This window comes from Triticum dicoccoides, chromosome 3B (assembly GCF_002162155.2).
Source record: "Triticum dicoccoides isolate Atlit2015 ecotype Zavitan chromosome 3B, WEW_v2.0, whole genome shotgun sequence".
Taxonomy (NCBI): Eukaryota; Viridiplantae; Streptophyta; class Magnoliopsida; order Poales; family Poaceae; genus Triticum; species Triticum dicoccoides.
In genome coordinates this window covers 433,166,527-433,183,468 of record NC_041385.1, presented here as the reverse complement: position 1 = coordinate 433,183,468, position 16,942 = coordinate 433,166,527, and positions in this window count along the sequence as shown.

Below are 16,942 nucleotides of genomic sequence, written 5' to 3'. Positions count from 1 at the left end.
GCACTGGGCTGCAACTAAGCCTTCGAGTGAAGGCAGACTCATCACTCGGTAGGATTTTTATCACTTAGGCGAGCACTAGGCTGCAGCTAAGCCTCCGAGTGAGAGGCAGACTCATCACTCCGTAGGATTTTTATCACTTAGGCGAGCACTGGGCTGCAGCTAAGCCTCCGAGTGAGAGGCAGACTCATCACTCGGTAGGATTTTTATCACTTAGGCGAGCACTGGGCTGCAGCTAAGCCCCCGAGTGAGAGGCAGACTCATCACTTAGTAGGATTTTTATCACTTTGTCTTAGGCGAAATAGATTCACAGCTAAGGTAATTCATACAAAAGAAATAAAAAACGATCATTCGGAAGAAGTAAATTATGTCTTTTGATAGTGAGTGAAACTAAAAGGTATTTCTTATTACATCTCATCATTCCAAATATTTAAGAATAGAAAGGGCGGAGCAGATCCGCATTCCAGGCGCGTGGGTCATCTTTATTATGCTCGATGTTGAAGAGTCGGTGTGCTTCATTGTGGAGCACCTTGGTGATGACGAAAGGGCCTTCCCAAGAAAGGGCAAGCTTGTGAGGTCTTTGCTGGTCCACTCGAAGAACCGGGTCTCCTTCTTGAAATGCTCGACCCCTCATGTTTCTAGCATGAAATCTACGCAAGTCTTGCTGATAAATGGTCGACCGGATCAAGGCCATCTCTCTTTCTTCTTCCAAGAGATCGACTACATCTTGCGGAGCTTGTTCTGCTTCTTCTTCTGAGAAGAGTTCGACTCGAGGTGCATTGTGGAGAAAATCACTGGGGAGCTCGGCTTCAACTCCGTAGACTAAGAAGAATGGAGTCCTTCCAGTCGACCGGTTAGGGATTGTCCTCAACCCCCACAGTACGGATGGGAGCTTGTCGACCCAGGCTCCTACTGCATGTTTCAGGTCACGCATCAACTGAGGCTTCAATCCTTTGAGAATCAATCCATTTGCCCGCTCAGCCTGCCCATTCGACTGAGGATGAGCGACCAAAGCGTAGTCGACTCTCGTGCCTTGGGAGGCACAAAAGGCTTTGAATTATTCAGAATCAAAGTTCGAGCCGTTATCCGTGATGATGCTGTGCGGAATGCCATATCTGAATATAAGTTCCCTGAAGAAACTCATAGCTGTGCTTGCTTCAAGGCATTTGATGGCTTGGCTTCGATCCACTTGGTGAACTTGTCGACTGCTACCAGCACATGAGTAAATCCACTCTTGCCTGTCCTTAGAGGTCCAACCATGTCCAGTCCCCAGATGGCGAAAGGCCAGACAAGTGGAATTGTTTTTAGAGATGACGCAGGTTTATGAGACATGTTGGAGTAAAACGGGCAGCCTTCACACTTGTCCACTATTTCCTTAGCCATCTCGTTGGCCCGCGGCCAGTAAAATCCGACTCGGTATGCTTTGGCCACGATGGTCTGAGAGGACGCGTGGTGACCGCAGGTCCCCGAGTGAATATCATTGAGGATCACTCGACCTTCCTCTGGCATGATACACTTCTGGCAAACTCCAATTGCACTCTCTCTGAACAACTGCCCCTTTATCACAGTAAAGGCCTTAGATCACTGGATGACCTGTCGAGCCTCTTCTTCGTCCTCCGGAAGTTCTTTCCTAAGAATGTATGCGATGTACGACACTGTCCAGTTGGGAGGGATGACCAGAACCTCCATGACTAAGTTGGCCATGGCTGGGATGTCAACTTCAGTCGGATCTGTAGCACTCTTGGGCTGTGGCGACTCTTCTGTGAAGGGATCCTCCTGAACCGAAGGTGAATGAATATGTTCTAGAAACACATTGCGGGGGGGATGGCCTCTCTCTTGGAACCTATCTTCGCCAACTCATCTGCAGCTTGATTTTTCAATCGGGCCACATGGTGAAGTTCCAACCCCTCAAACTTCTTTTCCAGCTTCTTGACAGCATTGCAGTAACCATTCATGGCTGGACTTCTGACATCCCATTCCTTCATCACCTGGTTAACCACAAAATCTGAATCGCCATACACCATGAGGCGACGGACGCTGAGTGAAATGGCCATACGCAACCCATATAGAAGTGCTTTGTATTCTGCTTCATTATTGGAGGAATCAAAGTGAATCTGGAGAATGTAATTGAGCTTGTCTCCATGGGGGACACCAATACTACTCCAGCACCTGATCCGTTTAGCATCTTGGAGCCATCGAAGAACATAGTCCAATGTTCTGAGTGAACTTGAGTCGGTAGTTGCTGTTCAATCCACTCGGCAAGGAAATCCGCGATTGCTTGGGACTTGATAGCTTTCTTTGCCTCAAACTTGATGTCCAGTGGAAGGAGTTCAATCGCCCATTTTGCTACTCAACCAGTTGCATCTCTATTATTCAGGATCTCAGACAACGGTGCGTCGCTGACGACTGTAATAGAGTGATCAGAGAAGTAATTGAAGGAAATATGCCCTAGAGGCAATAATAAAGTTATTATTTATTTCCTTATTTCATGATAAATGTTTATTATTCATGCTAGAATTGTATTAATCGGAAACATGATACATGTGTGAATACATAGACAAACTTAATGTCACTAGTATGCCTCTACTTGACTAGCTCATTAATCAAAGATGGTTATGTTTCCTAACCATAGACATGAGTTGTCATTTGATTAACAGGATCACATCATTAGTAGAATGATGTGATTGACATGACCCATTCCATTAGCTTAGCACTTGATCATTTAGTATGTTGCTATTGCTTTCTTCATGACTTATACATGTTCCTACAACTATGAGATTATGCAACTCCCGTTTACCGGAGGAACACTTTGTGTGCTACCAAACGTCACAACGTAACTGGGTGATTATAAAGGAGCTCTACAGGTGTCTCCAAAGGTACATGTTGAGTTGGCGTATTTCGAGATTAGGTTTTGTCACTCCGATTGTCGGAGAGGTATCTCTGGGCCCTCTCGGTAATGCATATCACTATAAGCCTTGCAAGCAATGTAACTAATGAGTTAGTTACAGAATGATGCATTACATAATGAGTAAAGAGACTTGCCGATAACGAGATTGAACTAGGTATTGAGATACCGACGGTCGAATCTCGGGCAAGTAACATACCGATGACAAAGGGAACAACGTATGTTGTTATGCGGTTTGACCGATAAAGATCTTCATAGAATATGTAGGAGCCAATATGAGCATCGAGGTTCCGCTATTGGTTACTGACCGGAAACGTGTCTCGGTCATGTCTACATAGTTCTCGAACCCGCAGGGTCCGCACGCTTAAGGTTTCGATGACAATTATATTATGAGTTTATGAGTTTTGATGTACCGAAGGTAGTTCGGAGTCCCGGATGAGATCGGGGATATGACGAGGAGTCTCGAAATGGTCGAGACGTAAAGATCGATATATTGGACGACTATACTCGGACATCGGAAGGGTTCCGAGTGATTCAGGTATTCTCGGGGGTACTGGGGAGTTACGGGAATACGAGGAAGAAGCAATGGGCCTCATGGGCCAAGTGGTGGAAGAGAGGAGGCAGGGCGCGCAGCCCCCCTAGCCCAAACCGAATTGGACTAGGGGGCCGGCCCCCCTTTCCTCCTTTTCCTCCCTCTCCTTCCTTCTCCTTCTCCTTCCCTTCCTTTCCCTCTCCTACTTGGACTAGGAAAGAGGGGGGAATCCTACTTGGAGTAGGATTGCCCCCCTTGGGCGCGCCTCCTCCCCTTGGCCGGCCCTCTCCTCCTCCCCTCCTTTATATACGGGGGCAGGGGGGCACCTCTAGACACAACAACAATTGATCTCTTGATCTCTTAGCCGTGTGCGGTGTCCCCCTCCACCATAGTCCTCGATAATATTGTAGCGATGCTTAGGCGAAGCCCTGCGATGGTAGAACATCAAGATCGTCACCACGCCGTCGTGCTGACGGAACTCTCTCTCGACACTCAGCTGGATCGGAGTTCGAGGGACTTCATCGAGCTGAACGTGTGCTAGAACTTGGAGGTGCCGTAGTTTTGGTGCTTGATTGGTCGGGCCGTGAAGACGTACGACTACATCAACAACGTTGTTCTAACGCTTCCGCTTTCGGTCTACGAGGGTACGTGGACAACACTCTCCCCTCTCGTTGCTCTGCATCACCATGATCTTGCGTGTCCGTAGGAATTTTTTTTTGAAATTACTATGTTCCCCAACAGTAATGTGCAACCTTCTTCATGGTCATGTAAATTCCATAGACAAGCTTCTGATAATGAGAATAGCGTTGTTTGGACGGAGTCGAAACTTCAGAGAGATAATAAACCGGGCGTTGAACCTTGTAAGCTTTTCCTTCCTCTTCTCGCTCGACCATGAGTACTGTACTGACAACTTGTCCAGTGGCTGCAATATAAAGCAGTAAAGGCTCTTTGCTGATTGGCGCAGCGAGCACCGGCTGGGTGGAAAGCAGGTCTTTGAGCTCTGCAAATGCTGCATCAACTTCTTCAGACCACTCGAACTTATCAGATTTCTTCATCAATCGATAAAGAGGCAGGGCCTTTTCATCGAGACGAGAGATGAATCGACTCAAGGCGGCCAAACAACCAGTCAGTTTCTGAACGTCACGCACTCGCACAGAGCGTTTCATTTGGAGGATGGTATCAACTTTTTCTGGATTAGCGTCGATCCCTCATTCGAAAACGAGAAAACCGAGCAGCTTTCCTCCTGGAACTCCGAGTGTGCACTTTGACGGATTAAGCTTGATATCATACCTTCTTAGGTTGGCAAAGGTTTCTGCGAGATCAGTCAATAGGTCGGAACTTTTGTGAGACTTGACCACGATGTCATCCATGTATGCCTCCACATTCCGACTGATCTGGGTGAGCAGGCACTTCTGGATCATTCTGATGAACGTGGCTCCGGCATTTTTAAGACCGAATGGCATGGTGACATAGCAAAAGCACCCGAATGGGGTGATGAAGGCTGTTTTTATTTCATCGGGACCATACAGTCGGATCTGATGATACCTGGAATAAAAAGACAAGCACTCACACCCCGCAGTCGAGTAAACAATCTGATCGATACGGGGGAGAGGGAAGTGATCTTTCGGACAGGCCCGATTGATATGCTTGAAATCAATGCACATGCAAAGTGAATCGTCCTTCTTGGGGACCATGATGACATTGGCAAGCCACTCGGAGTGGTAGATTTCACGGATGAACTCTGTTGCCAACAGTCGAGCCACTTCTTCGCCGATTGCTTTTCTCTTCTGAACGGCGGACTGCCGAAGGTGCTCTTTGACAGGTTTTACCTTGGGGTCGACACATTAACGGTGCTCAGCCAGTTCTCTAGGTACACCTAGCATGTCAGAGGGTTTCCATGCGAAGATGTCCCAGTTCTCATGGAGGAACTGGATGAGCGCTTCTTCCTATTTGCTATCGAGTGTTGTTGATATATGAGTCGGTGCAGCATTGGGATCGGTCGGGTGAATATGAATAGGCTTTGTTTCACCAGTCGACTGAAATGCAGAGTCTGTCGCAAGCTTCTTGGCTCGGAGCAAATCACTCGGATCTGCACTCTTTTGATACTCTTGGAATTCAACCGCCGCCATCTGTGCATCGGCGATTTTGGAACCTTTCTGGAAACATTCTTCTGCTTTCTGCCGATTGCCAGTGACCGTGATCACACCCTTAGGGCCCGACATCTTCAGCTTGAGGTACACATAACACGGTCGAGCCATGAAACGTGTGTATGCCGGTCTCCCCAGGATGGCATGATAAGCACTCTGGAAATCCATGACTTCAAATGTCAACTTTTCTTTCTGGTAATGCTTGGAGTCATCGAAAACCACGTCGAGAGTGATCTGGCCGAGTGACTCGTCCTTCTTTCCGGGAATAACACCGTGAAAGCTCATGTTGCTTTCGCTAAGCTTGGACATCGGGATGCCCATCCCCTTCAAGGTTTCAGCGTACAGGATGTTTAGGCCGCTACCTCCATGCATCAGCACTTTAGTCACTCGAGTGCCACCAACCACTGGGTCGACCACCAGCGCTTGCCTCCCGGGGGTGACTACGCGAGCAGGATGGTCTGACTGGTCGAATGTGATGGTTGTCTGGGACCATTTCAGGTACGTGGTCATCGTCGCCGGAGCAACCATATTCACTTCTCTGTTGATGACCTTCAACAGACTCTTGCTCTCAACATCGGCAAAAATCATGAGGGTGGAATTGACCTTGGGTTAACCATCATCTTCCTCTTCCCCCTCATCTCTGTCCGACTCCTTGTCCTTCTCATTGGGTTGTTTCTCCTGGAACTGTTGGATCAGGAGTCGACATTGTCGAGTGGTATGCTTTGGGTAAATCAGATTACCTTCCTCATCTTTCTTCGTGTGGATGTGACACGGCAAGTCCAGCACATCATTTCCTGCTTGATCCTTTACCTTCTTAGGAGGCCAGGGCCCCTTAGGTTTTCCCTTAGACTTTCCTTGAGCCACTGCTGCAATCTCCCCAGGTGCCGCTGGCTCGGCTTTACGCTTTTGCTTCCGACTGGATCCACCTCCACCAGCCTCTTGGCCGACTGGTTCACTCTTCTCGCTTCGAAATTGATCCTCTTCTTCTCCGTTAGAATACCGGGTGGCTATCTCCATCATCCGGGTCAGAGTCATATCTCCAGTCTGACCAAACTTCAGAACCAACTCTCGATACTTGACGCCTTCCTTGAAAGTGCACACCGCCTGATGCTCTGATACATTCTCCACGGTGTGATGCAAAGTGGTCCACCTCTGAATGAATTCCCTCAATGTTTCATTCGGCTTTTACACACAATGCTGCAACTCGGGAAGCCCTGCTGGCCGCTTGCACGTGCCCTCAAAGGTTCATACGAACACTCGAGATAGCTCTTCCCAGCTGTGTATATTGTCTGGGGACAACTGAGTCAACCATGCTTGGGCTGACCCTTCCAACATAAGAGGGAGATGCTTCATTGCTATCTCGTCGTTTCCGCCTCCAATTTGCACAGCCACTCAGTAATCTTCAAGCCAAGTTTCAGGCTTGGATTCCTCGGTGAACTTACTGACCCCTGTTGCCAATCTGAAGTTGGGAGGAATCACTGCTGCTCTGATGGCTCTGTCGAAACACTCTGGGCCCGAAACATGTAATCTTGTTCCACTCGGACGATCTCTGCCCAGGTCTTCTCTGTGTGCTCTATTCCGGTCGACCAGGCCTTGGACGAGAATGGATCTCGCATCGAAGCCCGACTCCCTTGGGTTGACTGGAGCTCTGCGCTCGTCCCTGTGATGGCGTCTGTCATCGTTCTGACGAGGCATGTATGACGCACTCCTCGGAGGAGGCGTTGGCACTCGACGATGATTGTCGCGGTCGAACTAACGATCGTATTGCCCACGGCCTTCACGCCGCGGGGGTCATCTTGGGCTATGGGTCGACTGAACTGTATCTGCTACCACGGATCTGCTGTGTATCCTATTCCGCGACTGAGACACCGCAGAATTCTGCTCTCCTGCCGCTCGGAGCAGGGCCCAGATCTGCTCCAATCCTCGGCCAGCCTCTGACTGGGAAGGTTGAATCGACTCTGCAATTCGGGCCGCAGCAGTGAGGTTCTGAATCGGAGTACGGTATACCTTAGGTGGAGGTGGGAAAAGCTGCTGTCGACTGGAATCAGGAACTCGATCCCGAGCTCGCTCGTCGAGAGTGCGCTGCAGGTTTTCCAGTCGAGTGCGCTCAACCAAGTTAGCCAAGCGCGCCTCCTCCAAGGCCCGAGCCTCGAGAGTTTCCCCAATGATGGGCGTGTGAAGTGCGTCCATGTTGCGACGATGAAGATCCTCTCTCTGTTGCAAAGAGAAAGGCTCGGGATGGTACTCCTCGTGGACCCGTGATGGATCGCCGCCAGCCTCTTTGCCATCCTCGCGGTGAAATCCAGGCGGACCACGCGAACTGTCGACTATGAGGACCTCGGCCGCCGGATCGCTGCTTTCGCACTCGGACACTGTCTCCACCGAGCCAGTCGACAGATCGAACAGGCCGTGGAGAGTTTCGTCGGGCACGATTGCCGCGACTTGATGAGTGGCAGAACGTCGAGCCACTGCATGCTTCACCCACCGCTGAAGCCGCACCCGACCGGATCGCTTGCGGCGGCAAACAGCGGGGAGGGAAGATGTCGCCGGAGCCGACTGATACTGAGTCGATGGCTGCCAAAGAAGGACACCATGAGCGCATGCACGAAACTGTGTCGCCCCTCAAATGGGGAGCGCCTCGACATCGAGCGGAGCTTCCTAGAGCCACGCCGAGTCGTCGGCAACGAAAACAAGCGCGCCGAGACGGATCTCGCGGCCCTCAACCATCTCGCCACCGGAAACCATAATGATGAACAGAGAAACTTGCAACTTCACCAATAAGTTGCTAAGACACCTGCCCCACGGTGGGCACCAACTGTCGTGGTTTTAAGTATGACAGTAGAAAGGGGGTAGGTATGGAGAGGCAAGATCTTAGCTATGGCGAATATGTACACACGATGTTTACGAGTTCAGGCCCTTCTCGGAGGAAGTAACAGCCTTATGTCTCGGTGCCCGGAGGCGGTCGATTGGATTATATGTGTTGTATTACAGGGGGTGCCAACCCTTGTCCCAGAGGAGGGGGTGGCTTATATAGAGTGCGCCAGGACCCCCGCCCACCTCCATTACAAGGGGCTTAACGTACATAAAGTAAGGGCGTTATAGGTAACGACAGTATTAAATGTTCTTAATGCTCATGAAGACTAAGGAGTGAATGCTCGGCTGTTGTGCGTTCGTCCGACTCCTGGTCTTCGATATAGTCGAGTGATTCCTCATATGGTCGAGTGACGGCGGGGAATGATGGTCGAGTGATTACATCGTCGAGTGAATTCTTGGTCTTCTTATCTTCTGGGTAGTGACCTTGGGTAGGGCGTGTAGGTCAGGCCTATGACCCTACCCTAGGTCTGTATCCTCATCAGCTACCAATCACTTGCTACCCCATGAGCGTTGCAGTCCCTCATCCATTTCAGTATTTGATCTCAGGCTGAATTGACATTCAGAGGGATAATAGTTGTCGGGAGTTTGAACAGCTCGAAGCGGCCGAATAATTGGTCGCATAACCAGGCATGGCCATAAACTGACAAGTTGTTGGTCAATCCTAGGAGCAACCTCATTTTGTCCGCAGCATCGCTGTACAGCCAGGCGGGCCTGTCCCTCTCCTGTAGCAGCGAACGGAGAAGAAAATTTGACCCCGCATGCTCAATGGTTAGCCCGATAGTCTTCAAACGGGTAATCCTGTTGATTGCTAGGCGTAGCCTATCTTCAGTGAGGCCAAGAGCGCTCCATTCCTTGCCACGCTCAACGCATGCTATCCGTGCTTCACAAAAATCGAGGGCTTCCTCATCCTCGATCCAGCACCGATCCCCTCTCCACTCATCCCACCTTTCATGCTGCCTTCTAGGGATATAATCCCATAGTTTCCTCGTAGATCGCGGGCATCTGACTAATGTTCCTAGAATGGTGGCCTTTGTTTTCCACCTGCGGAACAAAATAGTGTCGGAATAGATCTACATTGAGGAAGACTCCGACGAAATTCTTGCACAAGTGCGTGAAGATGGCCATGGTCGCCATTACATTCGATGTGAAGTCAAGGAGGTGGAATCTATAGATGGTCATGATCGCCTTGAAGAAATCAGATAAGGGGGGGCAGAGGCCACAGATGAAGTAAGAACAGAAGAATCGATATGAGTCTGGCGGATCTTCCTGCCCATCCGCAAAAACCATGGGAGCCTCGTGCCCTTTTGGGACAGGCCTTCTCCACAGATATCCGTACCTCGCTTGAAGAACTGGGCCGCTCAAGGTCGACGGAAGGAAGGCGACGTCTTCTCTCCGCTTCTTGTTCAGCTCTGCTGCCTCTTGCTCCCCTCGGCAGCCACTTCCTTCACTGCGGCCGCCTGCTTCCCTTTCTTTGCGGGCTTCTTCCCCATTTCCGTGGCGATGATGCGGATGCGGAAGGAGAAAGGGGTCGGTAGGAGGGTCGACGGTGAACGGGGGGAGGAGGGGGAGGAATTGTCGCTTGGCTTGCAGAGGAAGATGATGGAAGGGCGAAGCGAGCGAAAGGTAAACCGTCTCGCTCCGCTTTTACCTGGTTTTAAGGGGGGAAGTATGGAACACAGGTGTGACGCTTCAGAGAGTTACCCTTTTTACCATTAACTACAACAAACCCACGACCCCATGACACGCAGTAATTGTGCAAAGAGGACGTTGGATTGATTGGTCGCTGTCGGTGTCAAAACCGGCGGATCTCGGGTAGGGGGTCCCGAACTGTGCATCTAGGCAGATGGTAACAGGAGACAAGGGACACGATGTTTTACCCAGGTTCAGGCCCTCTTGATGGAGGTAAAACCCTATGTCCTGCTTGATTGATATTGATATTATGGATGTTTACAAGAGTGGATCTACCACGAGATCAAGGAGGCTAAACCCTAGAAGCTAGCCTATGGTATGATTGTAATGGTTGTTGTTGTTGTCCTACGGACTAGAGCCATCTGGTTTATATAGACACCGGAGAGGGCTAGGGTTACATAGAGTCGGTTACAATGGTAGGAGATCTACATATCCGTATCGCCAAGCTTGCCTTCTACGCCAAGGAAAGTCCCATCCGGACACGGGACGAAGTCTTCAATCTTGTATCTTCATAGTCTTGGAGTCCGGTCGATGATGATAGTCCGACCGATGATAGTTCGGCTGATGATGGTAGTCCGGCTATCCGAACACCCCCTAATCCAGGACTCCCTCAGTAGCCCCTGAACCAGGCTTCAATGACGATAAGTCCGGCACGTATATTGCTTGGCATTGCAAGGCGGGTTCCTCCTCCGAATGATAGAAGATTGTGAACACCAGGATAGTGTTCGGCTCTGCAAAATAAATTCCACATTCCACCGTAGAGAGAATAATATATACACAAGTTCAATCTGCTGACGTTTTTTGCGGCATGACGTCACACCACTACCAAGCCATTACTTGAATCGTTTTTTACTCTACCGCCTCAACGCATTTAGTGAAGCGGTTTCCTTGGCACGTCTTGTCGAAGCAGAGATCGTGTTCCCCCTTAATCCGGGATTCTCATCAATACGGATGTGGGTAACCCAACTGTGCCCGTCGCCACGCCCCCACTATCGAAGGCGGGTCCCGAACGGTCACGGAGACGGCTCTTGGTATTTTCCCTCTTTATAACGGGACCAAGGCTCATTTCTTTTCTTCAATCCTCCATTGAATCCTCTTTCCGCTCCAAGTTCCAGCACCTAGAGCTCCAGATTCGAGCGCTTCGGACCTTCAATAATGTCCGGTTTCGACCTCCAGGGCCGGTGGATGCCCTCCTCCGTCACGGAGGAGGACGTGCTAAAGCTGCGGGAGGCCAAGTACCTGACTTACGAGATTTCGCACAGGTTGCCTGCCAAAGGGCAGGTCATCCCCACCCCCGAGCCCGGCGAGTATGTTGTTTTTGTATCCCACCTCCGTTGGGGTTTAGGCTTCCCGATGGATCCTTTTATGAGAGGGCTCATGTTTTACTATGGGTTGGAATTCCACGATTTGGCTCCGGAGTCCATCCTCCACATCTCCGCATTCATCGTCGTCTGCGAAGCCTTCCTCCGCGTCACCCCTCACTTCGGCCTGTGGCTGAAGACCTTCAATGTGGCGCCGAAGATGATCGGGGGGCGTCAAGCGGAGTGCGGCGGGGCGGCCGTCAGTAGGAGGGCCGATGCCCCATGGCCCGCAGGCTCCTTCCAAGAGGAGCTCGGCTTGTGGCAGCAAGAGTGGTTCTATATCACCGTTCTGAGGGGCCGCAAACAAAAGCCGCCGCCTTTATTCCGCCCGGGACCTCCACAACGGTTGATGTCGTGGGTCAACCAAGGGCTCAACTGGGGGCCGTCAAAGGACGTGCCCCTACTGCAGGGCAGGATTCGAGATCTCCAGGCGAGGGAGATCGATTTGGTCGTGGTGATGCAGGTTATGCTGATCAGGCGTCACTTGCCCTGCAAACGCCGTCCTCTCCGACTATGGGAATTTAATCCAGAGGGACCACGGATTCTTCAACACTTCATGGGTATGACACCCCTGGAGATGTACAAGTTATTCTTCGGATCGCAAGAGGCGCGTCCGGAATTGACCGAGGATGCTGGCCTAAGCTGCAATCGCCCGGATACTCAAGTAAGTAGCTCCGAGTCCGGACATATCATTTGTTTGCCTTTCAATTATTCGCCTTACGACCAATCTCCTTCTAAACAGGAGTGGATAGCGGGAGCAAAATTAATATGGTGTCCGGCCCCCCTCCCAGAGACCGCGCCGGATTCCGTGCTGGTCCGGATGTTGGAGGTTGCGCCTCCAGAGGAAGGCGAAGGGGAAAGTGGAAAAGCTACTACCTCGCCTAAGGAGGCTCTTGAAAGAGGGGGGATCGAGAATCCCTCCCTCCAAGGGGAGAAGAGGATTGCCTCCGAGGACCCGGGGGCCAAAGCCCCTAAGCGGGGAAGAAATCTTCACCAGAGGGTCCTGCGTCCGGAGAGGCCCCGGCCGCACAGTCTCCCCTAAAGGATCAGCCCTCCAACGAGCCATAAGTAGAAAGAAAGGATTTTTATAATAAGGTACATCCCTTTTTGTGCTTCTGAGGATAACTAAAGTTTTTACCTTGTAGTTCGGATCTCCGTCCTTCGCAAATGAGCTCGTCTTCGGGGGACCTTCGTCCGGAGATGATGGAGAGCGAGACGCCTCCGTCCGGGGCGCCGTCGGATAGGGCGGACGAGCCTGAAGTGTCGTCGCGGAGGGAGCCCCCGGGTTTGGCGAAGCCGGATAGCTCGGCGCCAACTGGAGAAGGCCACCGCCGAAGTCAAGGATGCCCGCTCTGCAATGCGGGCTATAAAGGAAGAGCTGCGCCAGGCCGGAGAAATTGTAGCTGGCAAGCATTTTCTGCTGCGCCGAAGGTTTACGGACCCAAAGTATGCTCAGCTGGGCCAACTGTGGGGTCCAGAGGACCCTTTTATGGATTTAGCAGCGAGTGCGGCGGAAGCCGTTGTGCATTTTCGAAGCCAGAAGGATCACAAGACGGAAGAGCTGTTTTGGTCTCAATTCCATAGTCCGGAGTGTTCACTTCCACTGACCGACCGTTTGGCCGAGTGGGCTGAGCTAAATAGGTTGTCCGGGCTTGCTATGACGGATATAGTGACCCATGTCTGGCCGGATAGGCCCAAGCCGAAGAGTTACTTTGGCTTGTTGCAGCAATTTCTTGGAGCGGTGCCGCATACCAAGGCAATGAAGCGGTCGGCCTGCATAGAGGGTGCGCGGATGGCACTCGCCCGTGTGAAGACACATTGGACAGAGATGGATGCCACCGCAGTTGCGACCCCGGGTTCGGACGATAACCGGTTACCTGCCGAGCACTATTTTGGCGAAGTGCTGCGTGGTGCTCGTGTAATAGAGTCGCAGTGCTCAAAAAATGTTACGTTCGAATGAACGTTTTTATGATGAAAAACAATTTTTATGATGTAAGCGCCTTTTAGACTTGTGTGTTCAAGTAATAGAATATCTCCTATGCGGCCGTTCATGTATACATGTGTATAACCTGAAAGATGGCAGTCGTCAGCTTTAGCCCCCACGCACAAGGTGCGGGGGTGTTCGCAAAAAATAGCGCGTTTTCACACTTAATCCGACGTCTCGGTCCTGTAAAGGAGGTGGTAGCGTAGCAAACGAGGCAACCGGACTATAATGCTTTATCACTTTCACTTAGCCATGGAGTTCGAGGGTGGGGCTACGACATAGCCCCTAGGGGCACCGCGCTCTCCGAATTTGGGTTGCGTATGTGCCTGACCGGGAAACGGCCCTTCGTCAAAGCGGAGGAATTCTAAACATTCCCATGGTCGATCAAGTGGTTGACCAGTCTCTTGCTGTATCATGACAGTCAGTTTTCGGCTTTCTCTACTGAGGTGCTCGCCCAGCCGAACTGGGGCACAATCGCAGTAGTTCTCCTGGAGCCGTGTTAGCCGATGATCCGGAACGTAAGGCAGCAAAGCACAGGAGCCGGGAAAACCCAACATTTGACCAAAGACATGATTCGGAGCTGATGCATATAAGGCCTAACTCGAGACGCCGAACACTCCCGAAGGTGTTCGGTCTTTACAATAGCGGGCAAAACAATGCCCTAAGCCCCTTGTGTCCAGGTACGGGCAAGTTCTTCTGGCGCGGCCGATGCCAAAATGCCAGTCTCCACTCTGGTTATAATGAGAAACCAGGGGAATATAGCAACAAGAGACAGTAAGAAAGGTTTACGTAGGGTCTTAGTCTGAAAAGAGTCCTTGCAACGGGTCCCTACTGCACGTCTGCACCTGTGTCTCTGTTGTGCCGTATCCTGGACGGGTGTGCACGCTGTTCATCTGTAAAAAAGGAGGAACTTAGTTTGAAAAGAAATCGTGCGAGAAAGTGCATAAAAAATTGAAATATAGATTAATAAAGCTGAGCCTATGCTAGCTCATTATGGCTTATATGTACAAACCCTTGTGAAGGGGTGTGCGGCTAGGTAGCCCCTAGCTTATGTAATCCGGACTCGTCCAGCCGTGTCCGGGGTCTCAGGCGACCTTTTAATGAAATGATGCCACGTGGACCGGGCATTTTAAGCATAAGAGACCCGTAATGTGATATTGCATTGAAGCGGACGAAAGCTTCACGTCCCAGTAGTGCTTGATAGCAACTTTTGAATGGGGCGACATGGAATGTTAGTTTTTCTCATCGGAAGTTGTCAGGTGACCCGAACATAAGTTCTAGTAATAAAGAACCTGTGCACCTGGCGTAAGGGCCTGGCGCCACTCCTTTGAAGGAAGCGCGGCTAGGTCGAATTGTAGTAGGGTCTATCCCCATCCTGCGGATTGTGTCCGGATACAGCAGGTTTAAGTCACTGCCGCCGTCCATCAGAACTTGCGTAAATCACAGTCCGTCTATTATGGGATCCAATATCAGAGCAGTCCATCCTGCGTTCCGGATACTTATGGAATAATCCCGATGGTCGAAAGTGATTGGTTTTGACATCCAATCCCGGTGTTCCGCTGGGGTGGACCATTCGGCACTTGTCTTAGTGAGTGCCGTGTTGTATTTCCGAATTATCACATGAAGTGAGTTTACTGTTTTGACTTCGTGTGGGAAAGTCTTCTGACTTCCGGTGCTCTGCTGGTGGGGTTCGTCATTGTCCGTACCGAGCCCCTTGTGTTCGGCGTTGAGTCTGCCGGACTGTTTAAAAATCCAACAATTTCGGTTGGTATGGTTTGCAGGCCTTCTGGAGGTACTGTGGATTTGACATATCCGATCCAAAATTTTGTTTAAATTGGATAGCTCGTCACTGTTGTCCTTAAGAGGCAGTGTTTTATTGTTTGGCCGTGAGCTTTTGAATCCAGCGTTGACCGCCGTGCTCTTTGGGCTTCTTTCTTTATTCCGGCGCTTATCTTTCCTGTGCCGTGATTTTCCGTTTCCATCTTTGATCTTGGATGTACTCGGGTCGCTGGTACTGCATCTTGCTAGCCAGCTGTCTTCTCCTACGCAAAAGCGCTTCATGAGGCTTGTTAGCGCGGCCATTGTTCTTGGCTTCTCTTGGCCGAGGTGTCTGGCGAGCCATTCGTCTCGGATGTTGTGCTTGAAAGCTGCTAAGGCTTCCGCGTCCGGACAGTCAACTATTTGGTTCTTTTTGGTAAGGAACCTGTTCCAGAATTTGCGCGCTGACTCTCCGGGCTGTTGAGTTATATGACTTAGATCATCGGCATCTGGAGGGCGGACATAAGTCCCTTGAAAATTTGCTCTAAACACGTCCTCAAGCTCTTCCCAACTTCCAACAGTATTTTCTGGGAGGCTTTTAAGCCAATGCCGAGTTGGCCCTTTGAGCTTGAGGGGTAGATATTTTATGGCGTGGAGATCATCTCCTCTAGCCATGTGTATGTGTAGTATGTAATCTTCTATCCAGACTCCTGGGTCTGTTGTGCCATCGTATGCCTCTATGTTTATGGGTTTGAACCCTGCTGGAAATTCATGATCCAGCACCTCATCGGTAAAACATAGCGGGTGTGCGGCGCCCCTGTATTTGGGTGTGCCGCTGTCTTCGAACACTTGTCGTGTTGTGTTACTTCCTGGGCCCCTCCTTTTTGGCCCGTAGATGGACCTAGTTGGGCCGTCCGTTTTCCCAGGATCATAAGTCGGCTTGTGTGCGGCGCCGCTTGTCGCTTTTGGCCTATCATCTGGCCGTCTATCCGGCCAGGCGGCCTCTTTATTTTTTGACTGTGAGGGCTCTATGGCTTCCTCGTCAAATTCTGGCAGCAGCTTGCGCTTCGGGTAGCTCTTTGTTTGATGGCCATTGCCATATTTGTCTGCGGTCTTGAGTATTTTGCTCCACTTCATTCTGAGTATGTCTTCCGCTGTTTTGAGCTTCCGTTTTTCCTTCTTCAAACTTCTTGCTGTGGCGACGAGTCTTTTGTGAAGGTTCTTATGCTCCGGTGGTGTGTCCCGACTGTTGATTGCTCCGTGAAGGGTTTGATTATCCGGTTCGTCCTGTTCGGATGGTTGCTTGGTTGTATGTTCGTCGTCCTCTGGTTTGCCCTGCTCTTTGCTGGGTCGTTGGGAATGCTGCTTTGATCGAGGCGGGACTTATGGCGGCGCCTGTGTCGCCGTTTTGGTTGTTTATCGGCGGGATTATCCACTGCCGCTTCCCGGTGTTCCTCATTATCGCTTCCCTTTGGGGTGTCCACCATATATATGTTATGTGACGAGGTGGCCTTCCAGTGCCCTGTAGGCGCTGGTTTTTGATAGTCTCCGGCATCGTCGTCCATACCGTCGATGTCTTCGGAGTCGTAGTTGAGTACGTCGGTTAGATCATCGACGGTGGCTACGAAGTGGGTGGTGGGTGGGGTCTGAATTTCTCCATCGTCCGCATCCCAACCATCCTGGCCGTAGTTCGGC